This window comes from Melospiza melodia, chromosome 2 (genome assembly GCF_035770615.1).
Source record: "Melospiza melodia melodia isolate bMelMel2 chromosome 2, bMelMel2.pri, whole genome shotgun sequence".
Lineage (NCBI taxonomy): Eukaryota > Metazoa > Chordata > Aves > Passeriformes > Passerellidae > Melospiza > Melospiza melodia.
The window spans coordinates 119741205-119747204 of NC_086195.1; positions in this window are offsets into that span (position 1 = coordinate 119741205).

The window sequence follows — 6000 nt, forward strand, 5'->3', positions numbered from 1 at the left end:
CCGATGCCCCGGACAGGGTGGCCGGTGGAAGGATCCCCGTGATGTTTTGCGGGATCCCCTCACGCCCAAACCCCACAATTACTTGCCGAAAGCTCCCCCACCGCCCGGGGCTGGGGGTGCTCTCGTCGCAAGGAGGGAGAGGGGTCGGGTGCTGGTCTCGGGGTGATCGGAGCGAGGGCATCCCGATGTACACACGGGCGCAGATCCGTGTAATCGGTGCGGCTGCTTGCATGGACAGATGGACAAACCCAAGGCAGTGTGTTTCGGTATGCCTCTGTATCTAGGTGGATGCATGCAGAAGTTTGCATGCACTGTACGAATGCATGGATACACATGTACATATGCACAAGGTATGCCAGAAAAAATGTATACACGGAGAAGACGTTTACACGGATCTCTAGGTTACTAATGTGTAAGACCAGACTTATATGTACATTGTGAACTTCGGAGTAAATTAGGTTTTTCTGCTGTGAGAACTCGTAAATGAGACAACAGTCAAGTGTATTCAGGGCAAAAATAGTTAGGTTTGGACAACTTTTGTCTTTTTACTCCACTAGGAACAGCACAGTGATTTTTAGCGACTTCAATTCTCTTCAGGTGTATGGAGCTTTGCACCGGGCATCAGGGTAATTGGAATATTCCCCTTTGTTTTCAGAATGGGGAGTCACAAAATTTCACTTACGTAATGCTAATTTGAAAACAAAAAACTGCCAGAGGTACAGCGAGTCACTGCTTTCCTGTGATCAGAAATCTCGGGAGTGTAAATCTCTCTTTCCTTCTCCCTTACACATAACTTCCATGTCCTGGGGGAGTCCTTTTTAATTGTTTAATTAAAACCAAAATCTGCTGGAAGATGCAGTCTTGCTTTTAGAATAACTCCTACATGACGCCTAGAAGAGCTGGCTATAGGGAGTTCTGTTCCCGAAGTTAATTTTTGTAGGAACGACACAGCTTAAGGAAAATCTGTCGTGAGTCAGGCAATTAACTCTCAGTAATTCACTTTGGGGGTTTTCTTTCAACCTTTCAGGTTTTGTTGGGGTTTTTTTTGGTTTTTTTTTTCTTGTTTTTTTTTATTTCCAACCTAAACGCCTCTTTACTAGATTACACAGCAGTTCTTTCGTGTTTACTTTGTCTAATTGCAGTTACCGTGAATTGCTAATAATCATTTCTTACAAGGCTTGTGCTCTTTTCGGTCACCAGCAGAGAAATGCGGGTGGAAGCCAGGCCGCCTGCTGCCCTGAGAAAACGAGGGAGGGAACGGACGGCGAATGCTCGGGGGTTGCCTGGGTTTCAGCAGGAGCGGCTATGCTGACGGTCAGGCAGAACGCCGATCCGCTGCTGTGAAGTTTGCGGGAGCAGCGGCGCTGGGGGGGGGCGGGAGGCGGGACGGGGCGAACCGGGGAGCCGCCGCCTCCCAGCGACCCGAGACGGTCCCGGCCGCACCGGCTGTGGCACCGGCGGCACGGGCTGTGGCACCGGCGGCACGGGCTCTGGCACCGCCGCACGGGGCTCTGGCACCGCCGCACGGCGCTGCTCCGCAGGCACCTGAAGGGTTCCTGAAAGCTGCTGCTTATGCGAACATCGTTTAGGGCTCCCAGGTCGCGGTCCTCCCGTCTCGGCTCGCAGCGCCCGCGCATTTGGAAAGCAAGGACGGGAAGCGCCCCACATGCAAGGAGGGTTTTCCCCTGCGCTGGCCATATAGAAGAATGTGTGTATGCACACGCACACTCCATTTGAATAAATAAAAGCTTAGCCCGGCCTCGGTAGCCGTGGCGGGGAGCCCAGCAGCGCGAACAGCTGCGGCCATCGGGGAAGGCTGCGGCGGCCGGGCCGGGGAGCTCGCTGGGGCCGCCGTGCCCCGGCCACATCCCGGGCGGGCGGCACGAGTGAGCCGGATAGCAGGTGGCAGAGAGACCCGGCGAGAAACACGCCGGCGGCGATTTACAATGAGAAATGGCGAGAGCAGGGCCAGCCCCGCATCGCCGCTCTCGGCGGCCCGGCTCCGCGGGAACCCCGGGCGGGATGGGAGGGAGCCGGGGTGGCCTCCCCGCAGCGGCGGCTCCGTCGGGCGCCGCTCCGCCTCTTCCTCGGCCGGCAGCGCCATCCCGCCCTCAGCGCGGCCTGGCGCGGCGGCGGGATCCTCTGGCGGCGGCGGCGGGAAGCGCCAGGGATCGGAGCGGTGCCCGCTCCGCGCTGCCTCCAGCCGGCCGCAGAGCGCTCGGCTAGCCCTGCGCCGCGACAGGAACTTCGTGTGACCATCGAGTCACTCAGACCTCGAGAAAGACCCTCACAGTGTCCCCCGTCTTTCCTTGCAGAGTCTCATAAATGCCCAAGGCTCGATCGGAGCAATGTGGGTCATTGATTATTGGCTTCTCCCCAGGCTGTAAGAAAAAAAGTGATGTTTAAGGGTTTCTTTCTGTTGTCCTCGGTGTGTTAATGCCAAAGGGATACTTTAGCACCACTCTTCATTACACCTCATGCCTCGTTCATTTTTGCTCCTCCTCTTCATACTCATATCCTTTTATTTTACTTTTAAGCACAGTCCCTGCCTTTGCTGAGCCTTTCAAATTGTATATTCAGGTAAGGGTCTTGATTATCCAGCACAGGCTTTAACAAAAAAATATTTTATCATGCCATGTAATGATAGTAGAATGTTTAGGTTCTCAGTAATATTCTCCAGCACAACAAAATGCATCTACATTTTAACTTACCTTTCATTGCACTTTCACAGAAGGTGAATATCTTTTCAGGCTGAGGGATACCTGTGTGTTCTGTCCTGTGCAGTGGGGAAGAATGAGTCTCTGAAAGTAGCTGTGCTGGAAGCTAGCTAGCTAGCATAAATAAGGGAGGAAATGCCAAAGAAGGGAATGGGACTCATGGATCACATTCCACACTTCCTAGAACTGAGGGCCCCGTCTCAAGCGCCAAACAGTTTGGGCACCTGAATTTTCTGAGATTCAGTGTTGAAGGAGAGCCCTACTGGTGGTACTCCTGGCACTGCAGTGCTACCTTATACACCATGAGAAGCACAGAAGGGAACTGGGGCTGCTCTGTGACAAAGAAGGAAGGACCTGAAATCCATATCCTACAGCTCCTGGAATCCTCCAGCTGAATGCTTATTAGAGATTTCTAAGAGGCTTGAGCCCCTTTATTCTGACTGAAGGTCTCTGTTGCTCCTGCTGGAGCCTTTAGGTATGAAGTTGAATCTCAGAGGTCCCAACAATTTCTGTGTGCTCTCAGTTCTGTCCTTCAGCACAGGGCTCTCTGCTCTCTGGCTCATGGGCAGGATAGGGAGAATCCCTCCTGATGCTGCCATGCTGCAGCTTTTCAGCAGCTTTGTGTAGACTTTTGGCAGAAGCATGGGCATCCAGGGCAGGCAGGGCTGCTCCTCTGGGGCCATCCTTGAGCAGTTGTCCTAAGAACATCAAAAACACCAGCCCACAGTGAATGAAGAACTGAGCCCAGATCCACTGAGGCCAAAACTGCCTTGGGTGGCTGGCTCCAACATTTATTATCATTTATGTGTTAAGTTATAGTGGGTGGTTGCCCTCTGTGTAGTAATTTTCCTACCTACAAATCCAGCTTATCATTGTTGGTCCAGTCCATTACAATCTATCAGGATTTCTCAAAAACTCTCCAAATTCATCTAACTGAAATTAGTTGGTCTCTTCAATCAATATTCTTACCTTTTACTTTGCTTTTAGCCAGGGACTAATTTAAGCAGCAACTTTTAAGACATTATGACTGTGAGAATTGATAATTGCTTTTGAGGATGGCACTGAAAAGGAAATAATGCATTACAGAATGGGACACTTGCACTTCAGTCTAAATTAGGGGTAATTCTTGGAAGATCCTTCAGAAGTCCTTCGGGCTTCATAAAATCTAACTTCCAATCTTTCTATCTTCTCAAAATTGAACAAATGTCTATAACAACATAGTGGAAAACAGAAAATTGGTAATGTAAGGATGTCATCAGAGAGTCACTATGCAATGACCATACTTAAGTGTTTGTAGTGACATAAAAACATATAAAAGATTAGAAAGGATTCAAGTAATTTTATAATTTCAGTGTCAATTCCAATCTGAGAAGCAAGGGTGTTAGGGGAAATACATCCTTATTACAAAGAACTCTTTCTCCAAATTTTCTCCAGATTTAAAAAATCTGCACGTGCTACATTCATGTTCTCTGCATAAAATGAAGAGCAAAACAGTTTAATTAATTTTTCTTCCAAGTTTAACTTAGATGTTGAGCAAGAATTTTTGAAAGATGAGATAATTTCATAATATCATTACTTCCTCAGTTTTGTTATAAATATGTTCAGGTATTCCACAGAGGGCACATTCCATTTAGAAAAAAGCAGAACACAACTCAAGATAACAGAAGAGGGTTCAGCTTTAGAAAAGACATTGTTGCTTAAATTCATCCTTGAAGTAAGCTGGCACAGTTCAAATATCAGAAATTAAAAATCTCTTCCATTGTGTTTGACTTGTTCTTTCATTCTTACCGGGTGCAAGGAAGGAAATTTGGCAGCAGCCTGCACACACTTCTCCTACAGTGCTGAATTGTTTAATTCACTTTTCAACTCTTTTTTCATGAACGCACACATGAAAAAATCAATGAGAAGCAATTCCTATTTATTACTCCCTTTGGCCATGACTAAGCTGTGAAGTAGCTGTGTCCTGCAGGGTCCTAGTTCACCCATGCTGGGGACAGTGACATAGCTCACTCCATTCCCAAAAGCCCAAGCTACTTCCATGGGATACCAAGGGAAGTTGGTGCACATCCAGATACCACCCCAGCCTGGGGCAGAACAAAGCTAAGGTGTTTTGGTTGAGCCAGGACCTGGAGAATACTGCTGTCTCCCACAGTTCAGATACCATCTCAGTGAGTAGTGATCTCCCACACAAACAGTTCCACTGACTGTGGAGAGATCTAAATTGTGAGGTAGGATATAATGCCAGGCAATAGCATTTAAGTATTCTAGCCTGGAGTGTATTATTGAAGCACCTTCCAAACTATGGGACACCTAGTGTTCATGCACAAGCACATGCTGCAGGTACACCCATATTTGTTAAAGATTACTTTCCATGTAAGTAAAATAGATCAGATTTAGAGATCCTTTCACTAAGCCCTGCAATGGAGACCAGGAAATAATGCTGTAATACAGAGTAAGAGTCAGGCTTGGGTGTAAGCAGATAAAACCAAGCACAGAAACTCTCTGGGGAGACTCCAGGACTGGTTTGGAAAAGATGCTACTCAAAGATGGCTCTGAGTTTCTCTTTCTCAAAACGCAGTCATGTAATTCTTTGAGTTTTTCACCTGAAGAAATAGCCAAGGGACTTGTATAAAGTTTTGCCTTCCAATAAGCACAAAAGCCAAAGGGATCTCCCAAGGGACTGATGAACGAGGAGGTGTGCGGCTGCTCAAAGACACAGAGGCAGGCTACATGAAAACAGAGATCCACATCCTCGCCTCAGCTCAGGCTAGCACTGAATAGATGGGTGTGCCCCCTCCCTTGCTCCTGTTTATCAGCATCCAGTCACTTGTTCAGTCCCATGGCTTCTCTATTGCCCTCAAAAATTTATGATTTTTTCCTTCCACAGCATCAAAAAAAAAAAAAAAGCTTCAAAAAACAATAGACACATGAGATTTTTTTCTTGGAAATTTTTAGGAATGAAAGGGTTGAAGGAAGACACATAAGAAGCCAAACAACTCCCCAGTCCTAGACCAGACCCTAACCTCAAAGTGAAGCATGAACTCTCCACTCCGTCCCCAAAAGATCATGGGATTAGCAGGATAGCACCAAATTCTGCAACAACTCAATTCACTGTGTTTACTCAAGGCATGTCCCTTTCTGGGCTGCACGGAGGATATGTCATGTGTGCACACGTGATTGAGTGTGTGCATGTGTGCTTTCCAGTTAATTCTTCAGCTTCTCTGGTGTGCTCTTTTGGTCTTTCTAAAAGGACAACCAGTATAAGAATGACATTTTGCAATCA